This window comes from Octopus bimaculoides, chromosome 23 (assembly GCF_046866305.1).
Source record: "Octopus bimaculoides isolate indiv1 chromosome 23, ASM4686630v1, whole genome shotgun sequence".
Taxonomy (NCBI): domain Eukaryota; kingdom Metazoa; phylum Mollusca; class Cephalopoda; order Octopoda; family Octopodidae; genus Octopus; species Octopus bimaculoides.
In genome coordinates, this window is record NC_142950.1 from 38,387,186 (window position 1) to 38,413,093 (window position 25,908).

Here is a 25,908-nt window from a genome sequence, read left to right on the forward strand (position 1 = left end):
TAAATAAGTTATATGTACCACACATACACACACGCTGAAAGAGTGATCATGTCTATGTTAAAACACACACACACACACACACAACAAAAGCCGGTCTCGTGTTCAGAAGCTCGTTAGGACAGAAATTACAGTTTCTAAGACACATAAATGACTCCCCAGCCCATCACCCTCGTTCCTAAATGGGAGGCTGGTCTGTTGTTGCCAGGTGAAACACCTAACAGCTATTGGGACTCCTAGACAACTGAGCAAACTTGAAATGAAGGAAATTAGGTTTTTATAAATGGAACACTCAAAGCAGATAAAGTTGTAGAATTGGGGATTTAAAAACACCCCTTACCTGTTGCCCTTTGACCCTTTTCCATCCAAGGGATTTTTCAAACTGATATTTACATGCTATTATTTCTAACTTTAAGTTTCTCTGTTAAAATGGATTGAATCAAGTTTGCTCAGCAGAGTTTCTGAATTCTTCTAATGCAGTGAAATGCCTTCCTCAAGGATCCAATGTGCTACCTGGTCTTGGAATCGAACCCAAAACCTAACAATCATGAGCCCAACACCCTAACCACTGTGCTATGTACATTCATATGTACACACACACATTACTGCATACAAAGAAATACCTACATGAGAGAGAGAGAAGGGGAGAGGCAGACAGGGACCAACAGAAAGGCAAGAAGAAAACAATGAAAAGGGAGATGAGAGCTATGAGTATAAAATGTACTGGTTTTAGCCGAGAGTCTGAGAGTTCAATGGCTGCAATGTGAGAGTTGGAACCAGCAGGAGGACAGGCTTAAGCAAGTTGCTCTATGAAATAGAATACTGCAAATTACAGCTGGGAGATTTAGCTAATAGGATTAGTGTAGATTATTGCGCTATATGGATTAGGAGATGATAGAACTTTTTCTTACACATGCAAATGTGTACGGAAAGCAATCAGTCAATATGTGTGTGTGTGTGTGTAGGCGATTATTTGTGCTCAATAAAGAGTGCAAATGAATGTTTGTTTGGAAAAGAATGTGTGTGTGTATGTGTACACACACACACACACACACACACACACACACACACACCATACAGGTATGTTTATGTAGGCAGGAATATGTGTTTCTATGCAATAGCAAGCATGTGCAAATGTGTGTTTGGATGCAATAATCAGTGTGTGTGTGTGTGTGTGTGTGCACATGCCAGCAGGTGTGAAGTGTAATACAGGTGTGTCTGTGTGAGTTTGAAAAAATAAAATTAAGATCACAAAAAGAACTTTAAAAATAGTTTCCTCTTATGCAGTAGTAGTAGTAGTCTACTGTCCAAATCTGTAATCAATAGAATTACTATTGTAATTACAAAAGCTAATTGTTAAGTAATTATTCACCACATTATTACATTTGAAGCCTAACAACTCGAGCAACACTGGTACGCCACCTTCTGGTGAGTGACTGAAGTAGAGAGATTACTCAACCTGGTAGAAATAACAGTCACATCTCCTCCTGCAAATCACATCTCAACATTGAAAATATGTGAAGGACATATCAAATAATGCCATCCTAGATCCCTCTACAAAGATAATATGAAATGATAACAAATCCCTGTTATTACAGCAGCCATGACAGGCTGTGGCCCTTAATAATTAGACAGGCATATCCCTTGACAGAGTGTGATGGTTCCACATTGTTGCTAGACCAATCTCTGTATCTTGACATCTCAGGGGTGGGGAGTCTCATGTTTGCAGACAAAATCTCAATTTCATTTGGATGAAATCTCTAAAAATCTAGAATGAAAAAAAGCTTTAAGACTAAACAAAAGCAGTCGTTTAAGTTGTATATCTTTGTATTTGTCAATTAGAAGATTATGGGTGCAGGTGTGGCTGTGTGGTTAAGAGGCTTGCTTTTTCAACCAGGTGCTCTTGGGTTCAATCTTCTGGCTTGCTGGTTCCGTTTGAACTGTCCAACTCATGCCAGCATAGGAAACAGATGTTAAAAGGATGCTGATTTAGTCATAGCTGCTGGAAATGGTTTCTCACATGCAACTGTGTCTTTGTAGTAAAAACTATTTCAAATAACCTCAAATCCCAGATCACCTGGCTACCAAGAATAGGAACCAGAATTTTATCTGTGAAAGACTAACATCAGAAGGAGACTTCAACTAGATTTGGTTCTTAAAAAGTAATTTAGAGGCTAAAGAAACATATTTTTTTTATTGTGTGGTTTCTTTGGAGCTAGATGAGCTCAGGTGATTTAGAATTGTGTGTCTGATCTTGGAACACATGCAGATGGTTGTGGTGGGAAGAAGTGTTGAGGTGTTGCAATGAAGTTGTGATTTGAAGTTTATTTTGTGGTGTTGGAGACAGACAAAAATGTTTATGCAAAAAGTCACATATATAAACCTATACATACAGACAGATAAAGATCTATCAACACATAGAGCTATACAAAGTCATAGAAATCAGTTGGTGCATAGACACATGCACACAAACGTATTCACATTTACGTGCACACAGATAAATGTATTCTTTCTCTCTCACATGCACAATTCTCCATAAATATAATTTTATGAGAAAGTTACTCGACAATATCTAATGAAGGTTATTTTTAACAAAATCAAATAAACAAATGTCATCACAATTTCAAAAGAAGAAACACAAAACAAAAAACTCCTTTTTTTGCCAACCAAACACAGCCATAATTAACACCACTGCATCACTGCAACCAACACACAGAAGATTGTTTATGAATCAAGAAACATCCCCCCCCCCACCTCTCATTGCCTCCCCACCTCCTCTCCCTCTGTCTTTATTCTGTCAGTCTGCATATCACCATCAAAGTATTAGTGAGTGTGACCTGATGTATCAGTGAAGGCCCACATCCGTTTCTGAGCTGAGGTGTATCCCTGTGTGTGAGTGAGTTTTTGTCACCATGACCTTGTCTCTTTGACGCAGCTGAATAGTGTCATGTAGAGAGGGAGGGAGGACACGGCTGGCCGGACTTTGAAAGCTGTTTTGGCGGCAACAGCACTTTCGGATGCTGGAGGCAGACAGACACACATAAAAATAGAATGAGAGATGGAGAGAAATGGGGGAAAGAACAAGAGAAACCTTAAACCAGCTGTTAAATGAGCCAACATTGAATCAGTGATGCCAAATAGGCAGTGCCAAAACAGCTATGCCAAAACGTCTCATATCCAATGACAGAGTTACTATCACTACCTTGTGTCTCTCTCTCTCTCTCTCTCTCTCTTCCTCCCTTTATACCTTCCTTAACTATAATGATGATGATGATGATGATGATGATGATAATGAAGGTGAGACTACATACAAGAAATTCTGTCATATCAAATAGGTTAGTTGAAAGTATAAGACTAAACATAATCACAAGCACAGAGGGCGGTGGAGCGTCAGACAAAAATGCTTTGTGGTAATCTGGGATTTTTACATTCTAAGCTCAAATGCCCGAGTTCACCAGAGCTGATTTTACCTTTCATCCTTGCAAAGTCAATAAAAAAAAAAGTACCAGTCAAGTACTGGGGGATATCCAACTAACCCCTCCCCTCAAACTGGTGGCTTTGTGCCTACATCAGAGGATCATTACAGCCATATTGAAACTGGGGTAGTGGTGGTAGTAGGGGGAATATGAGGAGGTGGTAGGGAGTAGGGAGTGTGGAGTGGTGGTGGTGGTGGTGGTGGTGGGTATCAAAGAAGAGAGAAGAGAAGATAATGGTTGAGAGAACCATGTTAGTAGCTTCAGCTATTTAGTGTGTGCATGAGTGCGTTTGTACACGTGTCTGTGTGCGTGCATGCTTTTGTATATGTGTGTACGTGTACGTGTGTAAATCTGTGTGGGATTATGCCTGAGCATGGGCATTGCAATCTGTGTGTATGTGTGTGTGTGTATGCACTTAGTGCATGCCTGTATCATGAGCATTGCAATCTGTGTGTGTGTGTGTGTGTGTATGCACTTAGTGCATGCCTGTATCATGTTCTTTAAACAAATCCATTCCCGGACTCACTCACTCACTGACTAATGCTATTCCAATTCTTCTGGAAGCTTCTCTCTCATATCGTCACACTTACTTCCAATGGAAGTTCCGCCACACTAAACTTTCCTCCACCACTGCCACCCCCACCCACACAAGACTAGATGCTGGATGCTGCAGCACTGACTCGCATTTACTCAAAATCAAGATATTTTGATATGTAAGGGATGTGAGTGGAGTGAAAAGGGATGACAGAGATGAACAAGAAGTGGAGGCATTCATGCCTTTTCCAATAGCATTGATTAAGATTAGAGGCAAACACAAGCAATTTCTGACAATGGTCCAAGACAGCCGCCTGTGTGTTTGACAGAATATGGTGGATGGGACTTAGTTTGTCTCGAGTCATTTAACACTGCAAAGACAATATCATGGTTTCTGTTCCACTGTTTTCGTCATCTTTCATAAACATAAAAACAATCCAATGATGGAGTCTCAGTGTAGTCACTCAACCTGCCAGAAATAGCAGCCAAACCTTCCTCCATTCATTCCCCTCATCTTAGAAAGGGTCGTGTTGGAGAATGTGGTTATTGGTTTTCAGCACAATAATTTTCATTAAAGACCTGCTGGATCAAACATTTCTCGAAATATCAACCATCAAAATCCACACAAAGTAAACAGATCCCAAACTAAAAACTGAAAAATTTCAAGGACAGACAAAATCACAACCCTACACGAAAAGGACTTGGTGTCTGAAGGCATCAATTCTCCATCTGCTATCACTATTTGTATCAACACTGTCAAATTAAATTATCTGGAAACTACAAAAACCCAAGTGAAGTAACATCTACAAGCCTTTCACTCCCTCTGCAGGCTCTCAAACATCCTAGAAAACCTAATCCATAACATCATTAATCTTGAGAATCATTTTTTTCAAATCCCATCACAGTTCAAACCCTGACACTCAAATAGCACATTAGTAACCAGACAGAGGACAATGCTTCCACAACCTACCATTTCCAGAATGGAATAGCACAGAAATCTCTCTTCTTAATCATTTTAGCCTAAAATAAACTCCCAGACTGTCACGAAAGAGGCAAACTTATCTCGTGTAGCATTGCATTCTCATTTCCTCACCATTTTCCCGGTTGCTGCAGTATCACTCCAACTCTGGTTAAATCACCTGATTTTTAAACAACCACACACAAACATACTTCCACATTTAGAGAGAGAGAGAGAGAGAGAGAACAGGAGCAACATTAAGACATCTGATGTCAAATAATTCAGTGTTGAAGTGACATGAAAACGGTTGGAATTAAAACATCTCCTCGGACCCTATAAAGTAGCTTCTTCAAATCTCAGTATCTCTTCCTACCAGTAGCACTAAAGAACATCTGAAAGAACCAGTGATTCTATCCAATCACGTACACACGCACACACACTGGCAGGTACAATTCTTCCACAATACTGACAACACAAATACAAGACACTAAAGACATAAAATAATGCCACAGATATCAGATTTGGTCACAGAAACAAATAGCAACAATGGTGCCAGCTGTGTCAGGGCCAAAATCTCTCCACACCAAACCAAAATAAATTACAAAGAACACAAAACCTTTCAACTAGTTTCATTAAATGCAACCATTTATAGAAAACAATGTATTAAAATACAGTGTCCGTGTGTCTGCTGGTGACATGTTCCCACCTGACATTGAGCATTCATCATACCAGCTGTGTTCATTTGCAACCATTAATGAAAACATGTCCAGCCATGGGAAAATATTAGCTTGATTGGCAACAGGTGAGAGTTGAAAACAACAACAAAAAAAAAAGCATCCAGCTGTAGAAAACCTGTCTCAATGAATTTTATCTGAGCCATGCAAGAAGTATGGAAAAGTAGATGCTAAAATGATGAGAAAACTTTCACAGGCTACATCTAAACATCAAAAGAGAGGAGAAAATTCAATCATTTATTCCAGAATGGATGATTAAGTTTCCTTTCTTTGCAGCTTGAGGAAACTGGTTGTATAATTGGTAAGAGTTTTACTTTGGCTTTTAACAAGGCAAAGAGTTCAAATCTTAGTAAAGCTGACATGAAAATACCAGAAGACAATTCTAAAAATATTCAAGAGTTTTTACCTTTCCCTGAAATAATCCATCTCAGAAGAACCTGAAAAAATAAAGAACAAAAATAAAAATATGATATTTGAAAGGCATGCACACCACAGCACACATCATCACCATTTAATGCCCATGTTCCATTCTGGCAGGGGTTGGACAGTTTCACAGGATCTGATGGCCTCAAGAGTTGCATCTTGCTCCCATGTCTGCCATGGCATAGTTTCATGCCTTTCCTATACTTGAGGCATTTTTCATGACTCCAGTACAATGTATATATATTTGGATGCTGATGATTTAGTGCAGCTGACTGGACATTCAGCCTGTTTTGGGAACAATACTGTTTGGCACTAGAGGGACACACACAAACACACGTGCGTGTGCATATAGAAATATACACATACAAATAGAAAAGAGTGTGTGAGAAAGAAAGAGAGACAGAAATTCCAACGACCTTGAATCCACAAGAGTAAACAAGAGAGGCAGAGACAGGCAGAAACAAGGAAAATGCCCCTTCTATTTGAATACTATGCAAATATTCTTTTAAAAAACTTTTCATTTAATTTTTCCAAAATTTAATTGTTTCCTATACATACAGTTGAAAAAGTCTCAATGACCGAAGCCGGTACTGAAATGTTTTTTATAAAATTATTTTAGCATTTTCTACCTTGACTTTTTCCCCCCATATATATATATATATATATATATATATATATATATATATATATATAGGCAGAAGTGTAGTGGTGTGGTAAGGAGCTTGCTTCCAAACCACATGGCTCTGGATTCAGTCCCACTGCATGGCACCTTAGGCAAGTGTCACCTACTATAGCCTTGGGCCAACCAAAGCATTGGATTTGGTAGATGGAAACTGGAAAAAAGCCCATCATATATATGTATGAATGTGTGTGTGTGGTATGAGATATTACATTCTGTCTCAAGCTCTAACTTGGAACAGAATGTGAACAAACCTTCCAATGAAACTCAACCCTTATAATTAATGCATTCCAGAAGGCCACACACACTGTGTGTATGTGTATGCGTGTGCATTTATGTGCAGGTATATGTATGCTGGAGGGAAACGACACCATTCACAGACCATTAGCCCATTAAGCATTCGGATTACTATGTCTTACGTCTATTTATTCACATTGTTTTAATTTAATCATGTATTATCTTTTAACGGTGATGTGATTGTTAATTTTTAGAATAACATTGTAGGAAAGGTATGAGAGGCTGGATCTGGATGGTTTGAACATAAAACAGGTAAAATATGTTGGCTGGATATAAGCGATTTGAATGCTAAAGGGTTAAATAGTATTTCATAAAATCTTGCAACATTGGTCCCAACGTCTCCCTTGCAGAATTCACCAGAAGTTTATGTGAAGAAGAATTATTTAAGTACACTATCATTATATAGAACAGCCAGGCCAGCACAAAGCTCTTGTAATAAACCATAAGAAAGAAAAATATGCTTAATCAAAAAATATGGACATGAAAAAGTGTGGTTAGCAATTCTCTCAAATAAATAACTTAGTGGTTAATATTTTTAGAATGCTCTACTTCTGGCAAAACAGCCGATAAATATTCTAATTTATGTCTCGTAATCAATGAAGCAACTATTTGATGTATAAATACTTTATACAAAGTGTTTGAAATTGTCGATACGTTGTAAACATTTTATAAATATATTTACAATTGGTTCATAAAATAAAGTGTTGGATCTAAAGTCTGTGTTGAATAGTAAGATAGATGTATGTAGATGTGTGTGTGTGTGTAGATATATGTATACTTGTGTATGTATACACATATATCATGGTCGGTTGTAACATATATACATACACATGTGTGTGTGTGTGTGTGTATATATATATATATATATATATATATATATTTATATATCATCATAATTTAACATCTACTTTCCATGCTGGTATGGGTTGGATGGTTTGACAAGAGTTGGCCAGGCAGGAGCCTGTACCAGACTTCTGTGTCTGCTATGGCACAGTTATTATGGCTGGATGCCCTTTCTAACACCAACCACCCCCAGTAGAGTGGGACTCAGTGCTTTTTATGTGGCACCAACACAGGTGAGGTCAGTTTTGGTATGGTTTGTTTTACAGCTGGATGACCTTCCAAACACCAACTACATTACAGTGTGGACTGGAGACTTTTGAAGTGGCACCAGCACTGGGCAGGGTCACCAAATAACTTGCAAGACAAACATCTTTTGAGACGCGAGGGGGGGGCATTGGAGGAGGAGGAGGGGATCTTGTGTCAGATGATGAATGGTTAGAGTGTGACAGAGACAGGTATCTTGCTGTAGGAGAGGTACATGGTTACCTGCAACAACATCTGTGTTGCATCCATCCATCCATCCATCCATCTGTTAAGTAGACAATAGCATGTCAGAGAATGGTATATTTAGGTGATTACATAATACCCAGGGTTGAATATCTAGCAGATCAAAATTGATTCAACTCTTGTAATTTAATGATTGTCAAAGGTGTCAACCCTAACGAAGCTTGTTGAATCTAATGGCTTTTAATTTGTATCAGTGAGCCTGGAAGACACCTCTGCCAATGACAACAATGAAATAGCAGTGCTAACCTCTGGCGAAGGAATATCTCCAGCTGCTTAAATACTTGTAATGTTGTTGGACAAAACCAACAGTTTTATGTCTTGTTGAAGTATGGAGTGGGTTTATCAACTATGCCCTCGTATCCTGAAGATATTTGCATCCTTAGTTTCTAGATAAGCTGAGAAAAGGATGTGAAGTTTTCCCTGATCCCTGCACTAAATGAGGGAAGCTATGGATAACTCTTGAAAGTGCTAATAGGGAATCTTGTGTAAATCTTTAAAATATAATCAGGAGTTGTTACAAATGCTTGATACAAAATCTCTTTGCCTTGAAGGGTTTACTTGAACCAATCAACACAAGGACATTTAAACCTGAGTCTGGGACTTATTCCATCAGTCTCATTTGCTGAACCAGGTTACAGGGATGTAAACAAACCAATACCAGTTGCTAAGCACTGGTGGACACACACACACACACATACACACATCACATTATTCATACACACAGTCATACAAAAAAAGAAGATAAATTTAAAGCAAGTAAACGACTTTTGTTAGATTCAGTGATGAATATTCCAGTTGCTCCATCAACTGGACAATTAGTTGATGGTTCAGTCAGAAAGGAGGGGGATTAGGAGATACCATTGATCCCAGTATATGACTGGTATTTTCTTTATCAACCTCAAAAGAATGAAAGGTTAAGTTGACCTTGGCAGGAAACAGGTTTCAGTTGATTCAATGCTGTTTCTGAGAGTTTTCTATCTCCAGAATATTCTTGCAGCTAAATCTATAAAGGCTTAACACATTGTAGCCATACAAAGTGGATGATCTGAGTTGAATAGGCAGACCCAGTGATGGGGGAAGTCATTCACTTGCCGGCATGGATTAGCTGATTTGCCAGGGTCTAAGACAGTTAATTTTGGGGTTACAAAGGTTTATTGTTGAGAGAGGGTAGTAGGAGGGAGAGAGAGAGAGAGAGAGAGAGAGAGAGAAAGATAGGGAGGGTCTAATAGGGCAACAGTAGCATCAGAGGATTAGTGGGAGGATGACAGAAGATTGGGGAAAGCTGATTACAAGGAGGTGCACTGCTACATCAACATGTAATAATACTTGACTGCATAAATTGGTGGGAAAATAAAATGGAAAGGGACAACAGGACCAAAGAGCTGAATGATAATGACCAATTTATTTTTAAATAATTTTATATGCACTTGTTTTCTTTTCAGAAACAGGAATCAATTATGTTACAGCATTGCAGAATTTGCTTGGCTTGTTAGGCAGAAATATTTACTTCAATGACAATGAAAGGAGTTCAGAAACCAGTAGAAAAAAAAAATTGATGTTTTATAAGTGAGAGAGTAGTTGTTGAATTAATGATGTACCTTGTTTATGGTTGGCCATTGTCAATCAGGGCAGAAGAGAAAAATCATCAGCCAACAGGAGGGACAACATCATCAGACATTTGTTTTTCATAACTGTGGTTCCTAACTGAATATCTGCCAAGCATCATTGCAATACTGTAAAAAGATTTAAATTGAATCACTTTGTTTTTAGACTTGTATAAACACCAAACGAAGAGGATTTTGATTGTTGAACTCTGAGAAAATGCTGGTATTCATTTGCAATAATCATTTTTTATTGATCACATAACTTGCTAAAATGAGGCAGCATTTCAGGTGGATGGAATCATGGAATCATCAATCAACCCAATTGCTTGTTTTTATGCGGCAAAATAAACCCTCATCAAACTATAAAGAAAGAACTTGCTAGACCTGAATTGTTTTCTCAAGCTTCTGCTATGATCAGACCTGGCTTGTTTTCAGGACACATGCACTGCTGACCATTATGTCCAGATATTAACAGATAATTCTAGTCTGTTCTTAATTATCTGACAGTGACTCATATATTTTTCAACAGGATTGGGTTTCCCACCTGATTGTGCCAATATCACAAGAGCATTTAGTTGAATGCTGGGCAGGGGACACTGAAGAAAATTTTCTGAATAGCTTCCAGGATCTGGTATGACCATTTTTGATTTCTTTTTGTGAGGATATCTATCAATCTTTGCTACTCCCTATTCTAAGAAAAGTTGTTGTTGTTGTTGGTGGTGGTGGTGGGGGGTAGTGTCCTCAGATACATCCTCTTTAGGATCCCATCAGAAGCAAATGTCATTAAACTTTCAGGCTGGGTTCCTCAATTTGGTTCAATTACGATTTCGATTTCACTTGCCCCAACAGGTCTTTGCAGATGTCAATACAGAGGAAATTTTATTAGGGGCACCATGGGGGAATGTTTATAAGCAATATTGTTATGTTGTATAAAAATAAAATTTAAGAATTCCAAAAATGATATCACAACCAAAATGGGTAGAAGGTGTGTGTATATCAATTATAAATATTTTAACAACAACGCATTATTGAGCAGGTCAGTTGAGCTAAGCATGAAAAATGGGAGTTTTTTTTCCAAAAATACCCACTTTCTCTTACCTGTTCCCTCCACTAGTGGCGATGACAAGCATTGCTTTCCCAACTGACCTCCCGTCTCTCACAGGCCTTCAAGAATGACTTTATACAATCCTTGGACTGTAGGCTTGCTTTCTGCTGGGGTTGCTTTCCACAAATAAGTTTGCCGTATAAAATCTGCTGAGGGAATCCTTTCATAATTCATCCGAAGAGCCCAGCATAATCGGTGCTTGTGCATCATGGCCTCAATGTTCAGGATGTCGACGACCCACAAAGACCAGCCAATATTCAGAATGTATCTCAGACCCCTCTGATGGACGTGTTCGAGGACCCCTACATGATGCCTATAAAGGGTCCCTGTCTCAAATGAGTAAAAGAGCGACGTCAGCACACAGACCCACACACATACACATGGTTACACAGCAACTTTTGTTTGTTTTGTGATACCACGTTGGGACCAGACATGAAACTCAAGAGCCCTGAAGGAATCAGTTGCCTCCTGAAGCTTATAATATATTTCGTAATCCAAGGAGCAAGACCAGCTGAGTATGCTACCCGGACAGACAATCTTCTGCACCACTTTCAGTACTGTCCCTTCCACTATGATAGATGGCTTCATCCATGGGTTTCCTGGTGCAGGCTGGAACAGTACAACAGTTTGGTCCAGCCTAATTATGCCTTACAAGATGCAGAAATATGATCCATGAGAATTTGTAAATCTTCAGTTTTATGAACAACAAAGTTGTGCTTATCTACACAAAGGAAGTCGTGAATAAGAGAGAGTAAATCTTTCAAATTGGCAGTAAATGGATGCAAGTTAAAGAGATGACCAAAAGATTAGTAACTCGCATATATTTCAGAAGAACAATCCAAACACATACATGCATATATATGCACATACATGTTGAAAAATAACACCAAGCAAACATAAATAGTCATATATAAGCATACATATAAACACGTACACACACATGTATACGTAAACACATGTCTACATACACATACATATATATATACACACATACATGCGCACACGTATATATATTCATAAATACACATATGTAACACAAGCATGCATATATACATTATATATATGTATATACATACATACATACATACATACATACATACATACATACATACATACATACACACACACACACAGATACATACAGTGAATGCCCAATCAATATTGCACTCCATACACAACCATCATACAATCTGCTTTCCATTCATAGAGAAAATTCCTTTGTTGGCAGCACAGGTAATAGCTTCCTAAACATGTTCCACCTTATTGTATTCTTCTGGCTGCTATGCTTTCAGAACACTCGCTTCAACTGCTTATTAGGTTACCTAAGTAACAGAAGCTGTCAACTACATCTAAGTATTCCATCTATCTAGCTATCTAGCCATCCATCCATCATTGTGTTAATGTTCATTCTTCCATATCTGCATGGGTTAGATGGAATTTGCTGAGACAGATTTTCTACATTTAGATAACCTTCCTGTTACCATTCCTCATTTGTTTCCAAGGCTTTTCACATATTTTCATGGAAGATTTGGAAATGAAGTACACTACCTGGATGACAGTGATACTTGTCTACAACAATGTCAAGTCAAGGAGACACACACATAGATATGAGGGTCTTTCACTTTCCATTTACCAAATACACTAGCAAGGCTAGGTACCACATGGCTAAGGTACCACATAATGGAACTGTATCCAGAACCAAGCTTCTTAACCACACATCTATGCCTGTATGTCACTCTCTCACACACACATATATACATATATGTATGTATATATATGGATCAAAACAGTTTGATTCAAATTCTGTTGTACTTCAAGTTTCAAAGCGTGATGGTTATCCTCAGCCATTTCCAGTGGCTGAGGATAAGCTTCTCATGCTTTGAAACTTGAAGTACCACAGAATTTGAATCAAACTGTTTTGATCCCTACATGTAACTCTGAATAAATGTATTGAGTGCCTGTCTTTCGTTTGACCACTCTCTTGTGTGTGAGCCTATGTGTGTGTGTGTGTGTGTGTGTGTGTGTGTGTGTGTGTGTGTGTGTGTGTGTGTGTGTATGTGTGTGTGCATATATATAAACAAAAAACTGAGCTAAGAGAAATATCTCAGAGCAGGTCAGTGGTACGTATTTGAATAACAAATACAGGTACATCAAATACCGTACAATTTGAATTCCTGATTTAGAATTATTTCTGTTGTTAGAAGATGTGTCATAATTTGCAAATGCCAATTGAGAGGAAGAAATAATCTCAAGAACCAGGAATTCTCCAAAGCTGATGGGCTACAAAGGAAAAAAGGACAGGACTATTGTCTGGTGATGAGAAGACAAGCATGGGTATGTATGTTTCTGCCTCAATAGATTCCATCAACATGAACATTGTCTCACTTCTGTCTCTTCCTCTCTCTATCACATCCACATTACTGTCACTGTTTCCACCCACTCACCGTTCACTTCATTTTGATTGCTAGCATGGGTTGGACGATTTGACTGAGGACTGGTGAACCAAATGGCTGCACCAGACTCCAATCTGATCTGACAGAGCTTCTACAGCTGGATGCCCTTCCGAACGCTAACCACTCCGAGAATGTAGTGGGTGCTTTTACATGCCACCAGCATGAGGGCCAGTCACGCGGTACTGGCAACGGCCACGCTCAAAATGCTGCTTTTTATGTGCCACCAGCACACGAGCCAGTCCAGCGGCACTGGCAATGACCTCGCTCAAATGTTTTTTCACATGCCACCAGCACAAGTGCCAGTAAGGCGATGCTGGTAATGATTATGCTCAAATAGTGCTATTTACGCACCACTGGCATGGAAGCCAGACAGCTGCTCTGGCAATGATCACACTCGGATGGTGCTCTTAGCACTCCACTGGCACAGGTGCCAGTCATCGAATTTGGTTCAATCACGATTTCAATTTCACTTGCCCCAACAGGTCTTCGCAAGCAGAGTTTAGTGTCCAATGAAGGAAAGGTACGCATAGGTAGGATGGCTACACCCCTGGCAGAGGCCTTGGATTGTGGTCTCACTTGGCTTATTTTTATCAATTCCAAAAGAATGAAAAGCAAAGATGACCTTGGTAAGATTTGAACTCAGAATGTAAAACCAGAAGAAATGCTGCTAAGTGTTTGTTTGCAATGATAAGGATTCTCCTTTACAACAAAAGCAACAACAATAATAATGGTTTCAAATATTGGCATAAGATCACCAATTAAGAGGGGAGGGGTAAGTTGATTATATTGGCCCCAGGGCTGAACTGAGGTTTATTTTGTCAACCACAAATGGCTGAAAGGCAAAAGAAGCCTCAGTGGTATTTGAACTCAGAGCCAGAAAAAATGCCAATATGCATTTTGTCCACCCAGCTGACCAATAATAACAATAAAGAAAAAGAAGTCTGGCAGAAACCCAGCTTAGGTTTCTGCAGAAACTGGTTGGTTAATTATAAAGAGTAACAATTACAACAAAAAGTAAATTGTAAAGAAAATAACAAAAAAAAACAAAGCTGTATTTATTTATTTCTTTGCATTTTTACCTTTCGTTTTGTATTGTTTTACTTCTACTCTTTAAAGACCCCCGCCCCTGCCAATGAAATAGGAGAGAAATGTAGTAAATTTCTTCACAGTAAATATTTCAGGTGATCATTTAATAACAACAACAACAATAATAATAATAATAATAATGTTTGCAACAAGCTGAACCAAACTAGAAAAATGCAGTACTTGACACTGCAAATGTCATACATATATACATATATATATATATATATATATATATATATATTTATATATATATATATCATCATCATCATCATCATCATCGTTTAACGTCCGCTTTCCATGCTAGCATGGGTTGGACGATTTGACTGAGGACTGGTGAAACCGGATGGCAACACCAGGCTCCAGTCTGATTTGGCAGAGTTTCTACAGCTGGATGCCCTTCCTAACGCCAACCACTCAGAGAGTGTAGTGGGTGCTTTTACGTGTCACCCGCACGAAAACGGCCACGCTCGAAATGGTGTCTTTTATGTGCCACCCGCACAAGCCAGTCCAGGGGCACTGGCAACGATCTCGCTCGAAAATCCTACAGGAGCCAGTCAGGCGGTACTGGCAACGGCCACGCTCAAAATGGTGCATCTCATGTGCCAACCGCACAAGAACCAGTCCAGGGGCACTGGCAACGATCTTACTTGACTTGCCGGGTCTTCTCACGCACAGCCCATTTCCAAAGGTCTCGGTCCGTAGTCATCGCCTCGGTGAGGCCCAATGTACGAAGGTCTTGCCTCACCACCTCAGCCCAGGTCTTCCTGGGCCTACCTCTTCCACGGGTTCCCTCAACTGTTAGGGTGTGGCACTTTTTCACGCAGCTATCCTCCTCCATTCTCACCACATGTCCATACCAGCGCAATCGTCTCTCTTGCACGCCACAACTGATGCTTCTAATGTTCAGCTTTTCTCTCAAGATACTTACACTCTGACGGGTATTCACATTGACATTACACATCCAACGGAGCATACTGGCTTCATTCCTTGCGAGCTTACGTATGTCCTCAGCAGTTACAGCCCATGTTTCACTGCCATGTAGCATGGTTGTTCGTACGCATGCGTCATACAGTCTGCCTTTTACTCTGAGTGAGAGTCCCTTTGTCGCCAGCAGGGGTAAGAGCTCTCTAAACTTTGCCCAGGCTATTCTTATTCTAGCAGCTACACTTTCAGCGCACCCACCCCCACTACTAACTTGGTCGCCCAGATAGCGGAAGCTATCGACTACCTCTAGTTTTTCACCCTGGATATTTATATATATATATATTTATATATATATATATATATATTTATATACACACACACATTATCATCGATTAACATTCGTTTTCCAAGCTGGCATAGGTTAGACAGTTTGACTGAGGTCTAAAGAGGCAGCGGCTGCACAAGGCTCCAGTTTGGTCTGGAAGAGTTTCTACAGCTGGATGCCATTCCTAACACCAACAACTCTGAGAGTATAGTGGGTGCTCGACTCAACAGGTCTTCTCAAGCATATTATATCGCTCGATGCATCGAGGGTACTCTTAAATGGGCTGGACATGCAACACTGGTATTGGACATACCTGTGATCTCACTTTAGTTGCTGGGTCTTCTCAATCATAGCATATCTCCAAAGGTCCTGGTCTGAGGCCCAACTTTCGAAGGTCATGCTTCACCACCTTCACCACCTGAAGTCCATCTGGTTGGCTGTCTGCATTTTATTGCCAACTTAGTAATATGCAGCTGGAAAGATGCACCACTCCTCATGTCAATGTTCAGGTCATGCACCGATTTTGATTCAGAGATTGCAATCTTTCCTGGCTCAGTGCATCTTGTCTGCATTTCATTCAGCTTTGTGTGCTGCTAGAGCAGGAATTGGAATTCTCTAGCATTAAATTGCATGTTATTGTCCTCAATCTACCTGTATATTGTGTCCAACACCTGTTGCAGATGTGCAATATCTTCAGGGTCCTATATCCTCTGAAAGGCTTTTGTATTGTCTGCACAGCTAGCAAGGGTAGCTATCTGAGCACTTGTCTGAGAGAGCTAATACAAATAACAGAGGCTCCAGGACATTATTTGTGTTTCCTTAGAGGTGACTCCATTGGCCACCACTGCCTGACTTCTATCTAGTCGTGTAGCCATTCTCCAAGTGTTCCAACAATGCTAATCTCACATCATACCATGCTTGACTTCATCTAAGACTTTACAAACATTAAACCCCCAGCACAAATTGTTTCAGACCTATAGCTACAAAATTTTAAAAATATTATGTAGAAAACGGAGAAACATCCTGAAAATGGACATTGGTACCCCAAGAATTATAGAACTTAAAAGGAACTGGTGAAATATAATGAAGAGAGAGAGAGAGAGAGAGAGAGAGAGAGAGAGAGAGGGAGAATTTTCTTGTATCTATGGGACACAGAGCGCTCAATACTTGTACAGAGTGTTATAAAAATATACTCTAGCAAACATGCAAAGCTGTATTGCAGTCTCTATATAATAAACATGAAAGATTGCTTTGAAAGAACATTTCTCAATGAAACTTTACCAGAGTTTAGAAAAAAAACCATGACCAAAAATAAACAAAAACACACACACACACCCCGTCAAAAAAAAAAGGAAACAGGTCTGAGGTGTTGTTGGCAAAAAAAAATATCGAGGAGTGAATGGAGGAGACGGTAAAACACTAAGAGCAGTGTTGGTAGTGAAAAGGAAAGGAAGAAAGAAAGACAGTTGTGTAGGAGTGTTGATAGGAGGAAGTGGAGAGAAAGATCTTAAAACATTTTGTCAGTCTGTGACGTCAAACTGTCTTGAATTTCTCTCTCTCTCTCTCTCTCTCTCTCTCTCTCTCTCTCTCTCTCTCTCTCTCTCTCTATCTCTCTCTCTCTCTCTCTCTCTCTCTCTCTCTCTCTCTCTCTCTCTCTCTCTCTCTCTCTCTCTCTCTCTCTCTCTCTCTCTATATATATATATATATATATATATATATATATATATATATATATATATATATATATATATATATATATATATATATATATATATATATATATATATATATATATATATATATATATGCATCATGAGCACGCTCAACCAGATATTGACTAATTGCTACTTATTCAAAACAAAATATCATCTTTATTAAAAACAAAACAAGTAAAAAAAAAACCCAAACTAACAACCTGCAAGTTGAAACAGTTATTTATAAACGTTTGGTGAGAGGAGATTTATAAAATTAACATTCTTGAATCTGAATAGAAAGATAAATAGAGCCAGTGGAGGAAGGCATGAAAATACAAATTGAAGCCAGGAGATGAGGGGGTTGGTCAAGCGGAGAGAGAGAGAGAGAGAGAGAGAGAGAGAGAGAGCAACAACAGAAGTAAATGCGAGTGAAACGATAAAAGTTTTACTGTTTAAGATTGGTTACTTCACCCACCCCTGACAAAAGTCATGATTTTGAGATGTATGTGTGTGTGTGGGGTCGGGGAGAGACAGACAGAATAAATTCAATCTTTAAAAATCAAAAAAAAAAAAAATACTGTTTTTTTCCCCCTCCATGTTTGGAACCTGGTTAGTTTATATTAACATAAATACACCTATTCTTGGATGTTTGGTTCATTAGGGTCCCAAGTTGTCTGAAGCATTGTGGATGGTTGGCAGGGCATGGTTCTGCAGCTGAATCCCTGATTGCCAACCTATGAGATCCAGATCAATCCGTGATAAATGGTGTTAACCCAATTCCCAATTGAGTGTTGTCCTAGATCAAGTGACAAACAATGGTAGATGCATCTTCATTCCCCTCAAACCAAAAGATTTTTTTTAATTTTGCAGCCCCACCCCCACCCCCACCAACATATTCATCAAAATAGGAAGAAGGTAGTTTGTTATAGAGCAAGTGTTGTAGATAAGTTCAGATGGATTCTATGTTACCAAACACCTAAGGGTATGGAGTTCAAATCTATGTTATCTCTCCTGCAAACTGGAGCCCTATTTTATGTAGAGAAACATTTATACAAGCAGATGATGGCCATCTTACATTCAGCCTGACCGTTTCTGATCTACTTTCATCTTCACATGTGCACAAATATGACTTTTCATAACATGCATCCATCATCAGAGGATTTCATAAAATAGAAAATAGAAGAATGAAATGAAAGTGAGACGTCTGTACATCATTGGATTTAAGTAACAAAAGCTTGTACAACCCTTTTGCTACTCTCTCGGTTGATGGTAGTAAGTTCCAGTGACAAGTATTACAAGATGACTGGTAACTATTTTCACTTCCTCCGAGAAGAGCTGCCTTCTCCATATTTTTATCAAAAATAACAGAAGCTTCCTCTACCCTTGGAAAATCTAATTAACTCAGAGATAGGACCCTGACAAATGCTACTGTTCTGGGTCAGAACAGACTTGAGAATAACGGTAATTAAGGGGCAACTCCACACTCCCCACAATCCCAGAACCACCACATATACACACACACGTGTATGTATGTGTGTGTGTGTGTGTGTTTGTCCAAGGTCTGACTTTAAATTACATCCGGTTCTGGGGCCCAGAGTTATGAGGAGTGTGGTATCATCTCTCAGCTACAATTGTTCTTAGATCTACTCTGATTCTTAGTAGCACCTGTGAGGGCTCCAGCTGTGGATTAACTTGCATGTGAACCACTGAGAGTGAAGGAACCCTGGCTCTCTTTAGAATCTCCTTCTAGAAGGTAAACTGGTATAAAAATAAACCCTGAGGTGTGCAGTTGGTTGTCTCAACCTCTGTTGTGCCACTTGTCTTATAGCTGATTGCACTGAAAACTGGTTTTAATGCTGTGTAGTACCTGAACCACTCAAAACAGATTCACTCAGAGGAACTTCATGGACTCTTAGAATATATCATCATTTCAACATCTAAATTTGTTGAAGTAGGACTTCTATCTGAATGTCCTTCCTGTGGCCAATCCTGTTTCCAGGCAAAGTAAGATTTTTTTCCTCAGTCAGGACATGCTTTCATTGAGGATTGTAAACAAATGTTACCGCTTGTATGACAGGAAAGTTTGTTTACAATCAGTTGGTGAATGATGTCAAGGACACACACATTGATTTGATGAGTTTCATCTCAGTTTCTGTCTGCTAATTCACTCACAAGATTTTAGGTGCAACAGAGGAAGGCAGACTATCAATATGTCTATATATATCATCATCGTTTGATGTCAATTTTCCATTCTGGCATAGAACGGATGGTTTGACAAGAGCTGGCCTCGGCTGTTCAGACTCCAATTGTCTGTTGTGGCATGGATGCCCTTCCAAATGCCAACCACTTTACATGTTACCAGCATGGCTGTGATTATGTAGCACCAGCACCTGTAAAGGACAAGTTTGTATGGATGGATGATCACAGTTTTACTTAGCTTGATGTGTCTTATCTTTTGCCTGGCACCATCACTGGTGGTTTTCATGCATCTCCACCACCAACACCCAAAACATACTGGTGACGGTGCCATGTAAAAAAACACCCAGTACACACTGTGTGGTAGTAGGTGTTATGAAGGGGATCCAGCTGTAGAAAACAAAGCCAAAACAGATTTTGGAACCTGGTATGGCTCCTGGGCTTACCAAACCCTGTCAAACCATCCAACCCATGCCAGCATGGAAAATGGACACTATATGATGATACACATTTCTATTAGACCACTCTGCAAAGCAGATGGCATTAGGAAGGGCATCCAGCAGTAGAAACCATGCTAAAGTAGACAGTGGAGCTTGACGCAAATCTCCAGCTCCTGTCAAACTATCCAACCCATGCCAGCATGGAAAATGGACACTAAATGATGATGAGATTATATGTATATATATACACACACAGATATAAAATCCTCATTTACAGTCCACTTTTCCATGCAAGCATTGGTTATACAGAATTGAATTGAAGCAGAATTTCAATAGCTGGATACTGTTCCAGTCACCAACCATCGCCTGTTTCCAAGCAAGATAAATAGTTCACCAGGGAAAATGGGAAATGAATAACATCACTTTTATAATGATGATGGTCCATCACATGATGTCAAGACAAGAGTAGACACAAACACAAGTGTGTGTGTGGGGGGGGGGGGGTGTATTGTTGCTATTATGTTAAACTGCCTTATGTCCAAATTTGACCAAATGCTTTTTTTTTTTTTTTCAATATTTAATTTTGCTTGCAATAGCCCGTGGAGAGCAGCCATATTTTCGTAGGTTGTGGGATATTTCAGAAGGGGATAAAGTAAGTAAGAAAATAAAGTTTTAATTTTGAATATTTATTTCATTATTTGACTTAGCAATACTAATAATCTAGTGTCAAAACTCAAAATGCTTCAGGACAAAGCAATAAGAAATGACAAGGGAATAAGGAATTATGGTGCGAACATCATTAGCTAAAGATAAGGAACGCTTCACAAATTTGCATGTCATCCTTGCACAGGGGCCATGCTAATCTTCTCTGTATCATTTCAATTTTAGTATCTGTAGGGCTGTGGAGTAGCATAAAGGATCACACGCAAATTCATGAAGTGTTCCATATTTTTAGCTAATGAAGTTCATAATCTCTTATTACCTTGTCATTTTAATTTCTCCTCTGTATGTGTGTGTGTGTGTGTGTGTGTGCTATATACTTTATTCAAACATGGTGTTGGTATACACTTTTTTTTTTGTTTTAAAAGCTGAAGTGGGGAGGGGGACAAAATAGGGTTGAAAAACATTGTTCCAGAGATTAATTTCTTAAGTCCCGTTTGACGTTTGTGTGCCCGTTAATTGTAGGCAAAGTTACACTAACATAATCCCAGAGAGATGAAGTTGTGGAGAGGAGCTGGGGAGGTGTTTTGAATCTAGTCTGAGAAGACTATGTGAGATTTATGTAAGGAGGAAGACATGTTAAATTGATCCCTTCACATCTAGGATGTGATTACAGAAATATAAAGCGACCACAGTATATGACTGCTACTTTATTTGACCAAACCCCAGAAAGACCAGATTCAAAGTTGACTTCAACAGCATTTGAAATCAGAACACAGATGGGTGTAACTAAATATCTGAAGGCATTTTATCAGACCAGAAGATTGTGCCAATGTCTGTTTATGTGAAAACAGTGATATTTTGAACCAGTCCAGAAAAGCAGAGAAAATTGTTATTCGATGTGGTTGATGAGAGAAGTACAAAGTAGATTTTTTGTCACTGATTGCAATGCAGCACAGAATTAAGCATAACATACAACCAAAATAAACAATGATACACTTGTGATTGACAGGAACTTGGGATTAACGGAGTACAAATACTTTTTAAGCTTTCAGCAATTGGAAATTTCCTTCTAAACTTTTAGCATGGAAGTTGGAGAGCAATGCAGAAAATAAATACCAGTAAGATCCAAGGATTATCTTAATCCAATCCTTGCTCTATGATGTGGATCCCACTACTTCCCGTTCTTGCTATCCTTAACGTTTTTTTGTGTTTTTTTTTTAATCTACCGGCGTTTCTTTTGACTTCCTGTTCGTTTTAACAGTTGTCCCCACCACGTAAAATTTACAAGGTTCCCCTTCTTATCCTCTCCTCTTTATTCTTCGCTTGGTATCGTAATATTTGTCCTTACATTTTATTTATCCAGCAACATTACGAAGTACTTATCTGTCTCCTGAAACATTAGACTCTTTTTACGAACTTGTTTAATTAAAAAGAGCCCCTTACCCGTCATCACAGACATTCCTTTATAAATACAACGAAACATTCGTGACAAATGTACGAAATTAATAATTATTGCCTCCAGTAGTGTGAGCTGGGTCTCAAAATGTAGCCATTACATTTTGTATTTACGTCATTAAAGCTCATGAAAGCAAGCATGAATCTCACCACATCAACTCTTCTTCTAGTTAACCCTTAAAAATCAAGAAAAACCATTTAAAACTATACTTTTACGATTTTTAAACGGAACATTGGCTATAATTCGTTTGCATTTGAGTAGACACAAGGTCAACTTTGATGGGAGTGGTGGTGGTGGTGAAGAATGCCACCAGAAGCGATTTATTCATTGTTTAAATACCTTTACGATCTGAGTTCAAATCGCAATGAAGTCAAATTCATCTTTCATTCTTCCGGGGTCGCTAAAATAAAGTACTACCAGTGAAGAAGTGGAGATATTTTTCATAATACAATTCTAGATGTGAATGGAATTCACAGCAGGATCTGAACTCCAGCAACGAAGCTAAACTATCGCAACGAGATTCCGTTGTTTGTTGCCTTTGTAAACATTATCAAATAAATACAGGCCAAAGAAAAAAAAAAGAAAAGAATGCTTTTTAAAGTTATTATCAAAATCAATTATGATTGCTGTTTCTTTAGTTTCCAGGTCAGCCTTCATCGATTACAGATACACATCTAGAATCAAAGACGTTCCATCCATAACCACCCCATCTGTTTTGCTCGTTCGCTTGTTTCCCATAAACAAGATGTATCTAGAATGACATTGGCCAATCTCTTCTTCTTCCTTACATCCTTTCAAAAGACGCTAAGCTATGATTTTAGAGACTTGGTTGCTTTTTCTAGCACATTTAGTGACCACGGAGGGGACCCATTGTTTTGTTTTGCAAAGCATATTAATGTTTCTATCTGAAGCGTCCTCGCGGCAGATTAAGCCATATTACAAAAAAACCACTGACTTCCATCTAATTACAGAACAAAATACTAATTGTTTGTTGCCATCATCATCATCATCTGCGGCAATAAAACAGATTTAAAAACAAAAACTGAAAAATACATCAATTATAATACACACACACACACTCGAACTAGGCACGTGCAATTGATATGATTATACATACATTATATATATATATATATGTGTGTGTGTGTGTGTGTGTGTGTGTAATGAAATTAAATAAAAATGGATGTGATTGAAATAAGCGTGTCGACATGTTTATCCGGATGATAAAAAGCACCCATACCTTCAGTCATACAGACACGCACACACATTCATTACATTTATTTGTAAATAACTACACACGCATGCATAGCTCCACACACACGATCGCACATACAGATATCTATCTACACAGTCACCCATAAATCTATACAGTGATATAGTCATGTAGTTCGCCGTGTGTGTGTGTGTATACACACACATGTACCCATCGAAGGGTGGCGAGGACGGCAATATAACTGTCTCGTCATTTTCGCTTTCACTTTATCAAAAACTTAAATTTAAAATAAATTAATACATTAAATGCCATGAAATATGGACAAATATGCACAGGAAATGTGTGCATATAACACAGAAAGAGATATGAATATAAATATACATGAAAATATATAATGCATCGGCATAAAGCAATATATACATGTGTGTGTGTGTGTGTATTATACATTAGGTTGAGTCAATATACGTATATAATACATATGTGAACGTGAGATATATATATATATATATATAAACATTTTGGATACATATGTATATAGACTGCTGTAGATGTTTGTAAATATTTTAGATATGGTTTCTTACCTGTGTTCAAAATAAGTTAAAGAAAAAATACCACCTATACACACACACACAGACATGTATATATGTAAAGAGAGAGAGAGAATATGGTTATATATTTCTATTATACATACACAAACAGAAGAAGCCAGCGGGTAACCTGCTATCTCTTTGGTGGTCCACTTGCGCCTCCTCAATGGTATTTTCACTTCCAGGCAACAATATTATCGAGGTGTGATGAGGGTCTGGGCGCTAGTACAGATAGTGGTGGGTTGGTGGTGGTGCTGCTACAAGAGACTAGTAGTGATGGTGGTGATTAGTGGTTGTTTGTGTGTGTTGGTGGTAACAGAAGCAGCGATAATGGTGTCGGTGGTTAGTAGTAGTAGTAGTAGTAGTAGTAGTAATACTATTGATAAAGGTGGTGGCGGTGGTAGTAGTAATACTATAAGTAAAGGTGGTGGTGGTAGCCTGGCCGTAAACTGATTCTGTTCTACACTACAGAGAAAACTAGCGACATCACTGGTTGTTGTCGAATTGTCATGGCGGTGTGGGCGGCGACGGCGTTAGTAGTAGTAGTAGTAGTAGTAGTAGTAGTAGTAGTAGTGGTGGGGGTGGTGTGGCTAGAAATACGAATATGCTAATGATGATGATGACGACGATGGTAGTGGTGGGAGTGATAGCCGTAACGATGACTGTGTCGTTGGTGGCAGCAGTAGTAGTAGCAACACCAACAATGCTGGTAGTAGTAGTAGTAGTAGTAGTAGTAGTAGTAGTAGTAGTAGTAGTAGTAATAGTAGTGTTAGCAGCAGCAAGGGGAGTGGTGACAGTTATGCACTATAGAGACAGTGGTGGTGGTGATAGTGAAAGTAGAACGGCCTGACCGAGCTAAAGAAGGTAGCTGAGTGTTTTGACGTTGAAAACACCGAAACAGCAGCAGTAACAACAACAACAGTAATCGTAGTATTCGAAGGAGTCGGTGGTATCAATACTAGTTTTATTATTGAGCGTCAGAAAAGAAAAGAAAAAACCTGCGACATATAATCCTGCTGTTTACGTTCTAGGTTCAAATCTCGGCGAGGTCAACTTTGTCTTTCATCCCCCCGAGGTTGATAGAGATTCCTCTAGTATATCGACCTAAATCTGAAAAACATAATAATAATAATAATAATAATAATAATTATCATTATTATTATTAGTAGTAGTAGTAGTAGCAGTGGTTGATATTAATGGTGATGTTGGTGTTAGTATCTCCTCTCACCAACTTACTCGTCCCTCACACACAAGCTCCTCTCTAACCGTGCCACTCATCCCTGCCTTCCGACACTTCAGTCTAGTCTCTTACATACGAACTCTGTGTGTGTGTGTGTGTGTGTGTGTGTATTAGGGAGTCGTCTGCATGGTTTTATGGAGCAATGTTATCGGTATAAATATACGTTTGTGTGCGACGATAGTGTTTGTGTATCGAGCAGAGGGAGTACATGTATGCATGTGTGTGTGTACGGTGTGTATGAGCATGTTTATATGTGTAGATGTGTGTAAATGTGTATTTGAGAGTGTGGAATTGGTAGAGGATGAGTGTGCTTGTGTATGTGCCAGCATGAATGTGTGTGTGTGTGTGTGTGTGTGTATTGTATACACAAGGCTACAGAGCTTATTGTAAAAGTGAGTGTATAAACGCGTGTTTATGTGAATGTGCTAGCAGGATATGTGAAATTTGAGTTAATGAGTGGGTGTATATATTTGT

The 25,908-nt window shown here is 38.9% G+C and overlaps 1 protein-coding gene and 1 non-coding gene across 7 annotated transcripts in view; both read right to left on the bottom strand.

Annotated features, from left to right (window-relative positions):
- The window catches only part of LOC106883300 (uncharacterized), a 137,942-nt gene extending 112,874 nt beyond the window's left edge, over nt 1–25,068 (bottom strand). For 2 of the 6 annotated variants that reach the window (XM_089340457.1, XM_089340455.1), the window contains exons 1-2: nt 24,299–24,834; nt 6,106–6,136 (exon numbers count right to left, since the gene is read on the bottom strand). The gene's annotated coding sequence lies outside the window, so the exon portion shown is untranslated. Of the gene's footprint in view, nt 1–6,105; nt 6,137–10,046; nt 10,182–24,298 lie in introns of all 6 variants that reach the window. The other 4 variants (XM_089340456.1, XM_089340453.1, XM_089340458.1 and 1 more) reach the window with 4 other exon arrangements.
- LOC128250646 (U6 spliceosomal RNA) lies at nt 21,081–21,190 on the bottom strand. Its single transcript, XR_008266667.1, has one exon. It is a non-coding gene; the product is annotated as a U6 spliceosomal RNA (small nuclear RNA).
- Nucleotides 25,069–25,908: the final 840 nt, after the last annotated feature.